Source organism: Triticum aestivum, chromosome 1D (genome assembly GCF_018294505.1).
Source record: "Triticum aestivum cultivar Chinese Spring chromosome 1D, IWGSC CS RefSeq v2.1, whole genome shotgun sequence".
Lineage (NCBI taxonomy): Eukaryota > Viridiplantae > Streptophyta > Magnoliopsida > Poales > Poaceae > Triticum > Triticum aestivum.
The window spans coordinates 112,669,399-112,672,646 of NC_057796.1; positions in this window are offsets into that span (position 1 = coordinate 112,669,399).

The window sequence follows — 3,248 nt, forward strand, 5'->3', positions numbered from 1 at the left end:
GTTCAAGTTGGATAGCCAAGATGATGCAACCAGACAAGCTTGCACCCATGTTTTCAAATCTGCTCTGCGACAGTATCGGTATAACTTGAGGAAAACTCACTTTGAAGGCAAGGCTAACAGTGAACTTGCCCAAACATCTCCAGTGGAAAATATATCGGATGAAGACTAGAGAGGCCTCGTTAAACACTGGCCTGATCTTCTTGTAGGTGAACTGTTCAAAGAACAAGGCTAACCGTACGAAAGTGAAATTCCAATAGACGACAGGATCTCGTAGCTATATTGCACACTGTGAGGCTCTTGTAATTAGCTGTTGTTTCACTCTTTTCGCTGTACGATATTATCAGATCTATATTGACTTGTTCCAAATGCAGAGGAAAGCTCATAAGGACCAAAAAGTACCTGAACCAAATGTTGTGGAAATCTTCAAGGACTGTCACGCCAGCAAGACGAAGGGCATGACTACACCAGTCAAAGCCGCTGTTGTAAGTCCTTAATCCTCATGCCTTTTAACTACTACTTACTTTGACTTGTGCATTGAACTGCATGGTTTGTAGCCAATGTCTATTACTCTTTTCAATTTTATACACAATTGACTTAGCGTATCATTACACCTTACAAGGTTTAAAAGAGAGGAGCGATGTTCCTTTGATCTTGATCTGTGATCTAGTTCCGTGCTAGACTTGCCCACACAACGTTACAATTGCATGTTTGTCTGTTCTCAGTTGTTTTGTGATATGAATGATGTCATACTATGCTTACCGTATTATAAACTTTGTCTCTTTATCCTTAGCTGTCAATACAATGTGAAGAAATATACAATAATTAGCCATGGTACATGGTCATATGTTTGGAACCTGGTTTTATTATGTACTTTGCAGTAAAATACAACTAATATTTTACATGGGTTCACCAAAATAAGTTCTGTATATAGACCAAAGCTATTTTTCTTAGTTTTGCTGCCTCCTTAATATCTTCTGTTCTGGTACTACTAATGTAAAAAACTCAACTTTTCAGCAAGCTATGGAAAAATGGTGGAACCGCCACCTTCTAAAGGTGACGAGGCAACTATAACCACAATTTCACCTCTTGCTGCAGTGGGTCAGTACCTGTCCACTAACAGTGCCAAAAGCACGTTCCTGCATAATACTGGGTTTGTTGTTAAGGCAATCTCGTCCAAACTGCCTCATGATCAAGATATAAGCTCAAAACAATGTTATATCTGCGCTCCAGACACAAGTCCATTCCCTAACAGAGGCCCTTTGTGAAACAAGGATAGCCATTGTTCGATGTCGTCAAGATATGCATGGTTTTGAAACCAGACTATCAGACAATTGCTATGTTGTTCAAGAGCCTAGGAGAAATGAAGGCGAAGGTTATGGTGCTCCATCGGACAATACAGCATGAAAACGTAACAGCCAAGTCAAATGAACTGAGCTTCTGAACTTCTGGTGGTGCATTTATCTGCCAGACTGTTAACTTTTATGCCAACCTTCCTTTTGTTTTATGGTTGTAATTTGTTTTGTTGCGATACAAAATTTGTTCTTAACGTGCAACCACCGGCTGAAGAAAATAGCAAGCCATTTTTGTATAGTGTAGGGTGTTCCCTATATTTGCACTGGTGGCAAACTTTGATGCCTAGTGGATGTAATTTCTGCAATCGCCTTAATATCCCAGCGCTAGTTTCGGGCTTATTTATTTCCTAGTCTTCTTTTTCCCTGGTTTGCTAGTGGCCGCAACAACCATGGGCCATATACGGACCGTGGTAAACTTGACCTTGCTACAGGCCGTAGGATCCATGGGCCTCCTACGGGCCGTCGGATAAATGGGCCTCCAACGGGCCATAGAATCGGTGGGCCTCGGGCCGTCGAATAAATGGGTCCACATGGGCCGTAAACGGCGTAACTAGTATCGGCCCAGCACGGTAACAGGTCGTTAATAGGCCGGAGGACAGCAAAGGCTTAATTCTGTCACAGGCATAACGGGTCGTTAATGGGCCAGAATATAGGACGGGCTGGAAACGGCGCAACGGGTTAACAGGCCACAAACGGGCCGATTCTTGCCATAGGCCAAATTTGGCCCATTAGGGGAACATGCCAGTAACGGGCCGGAAGTAATCGAGGGCCGGAAAGGAGCCCAAGAACGTATGGGGCTGGAGTCATGACGTAGGCCGAAAGCTAACACGGGCTGGAAACGCCCCATGTGAATCATGGGCCGTTAATGGGTACAAAGAAATTACTGTTCATTATGGGCTAGAGTCACCGTGGGCCACTAAAGGGCCTAAAGATACGAAAGGCCTCATATGGGCCGAAAGACGTCGTGGGCCATACATGGGCCGAAAGTGAAACAGGCTGGTGTTATATTCGATGGCCCACATGACGTTGTTGGGCCGATTTCGGGAAGGCCCTAACGGGCCGTGAGTTACCGCGCCGTAAAATGGGCTATTTGCGAACTGACCGTTAATAGGCTTTTCATGGGCCAGCCCGCTAACTTTTAACCAAGTCAAATGTGCCAGCCTTTGTAAGCTAAATGGGCCAGTGGTGGGCTGTCGCACGTGTCGACATATCATATGCGCCTATCTGACCCAATGATGAGCTGACACGTGTTTCCTTCGGCCAATGAGAATTTTACACGTGGAAAATCCCCATTGGTCCGGGCTGTTAACGGGTTATCGGATCCAAAACCGGACTCGATAGCTTAACAATGACCCGTTACGGTGGATGCCACGTGTCGGTTACCCTTGACGAAAGCACTTCCATGACGCGTCATTTATCGTCATGGAAGTGAACACTTCCATGATGATAATTTTGGTATTGTCATGGAACACTTCTATGACAGCACAGGTATGACTATCTTGATTCTGTCATAAAATCGTCATGGATGTACATACATGACAGAAAAGGTGACCTACTGTGACAAACACGTATCATCACAGAAGTGTATTTTTTTGTAGTGAGTAAGGGGTAGAGTCGGAGATCAAACGCAATGAAGACACGATGATTTTGAGCGTGGTTTCGATAGGTGGTGCTATCGTACATCTATGCCGATGGAGAGTTCAACCCACGAAGGGTAATGGTTGCGCGAGTCCACGGAGGGCTCCAGCCACGAAGGGTTCACAAAGAAGCAACCATGTATATTGCACCATGGCCAAGGCCCACGAAGGACTTGCCAAAATCGGGTACATCTTCACGAAATAGGCGATCTCCTTGCCCTGACAAACTCCTTGGTTCAACGCCACATGATCTTGGAGT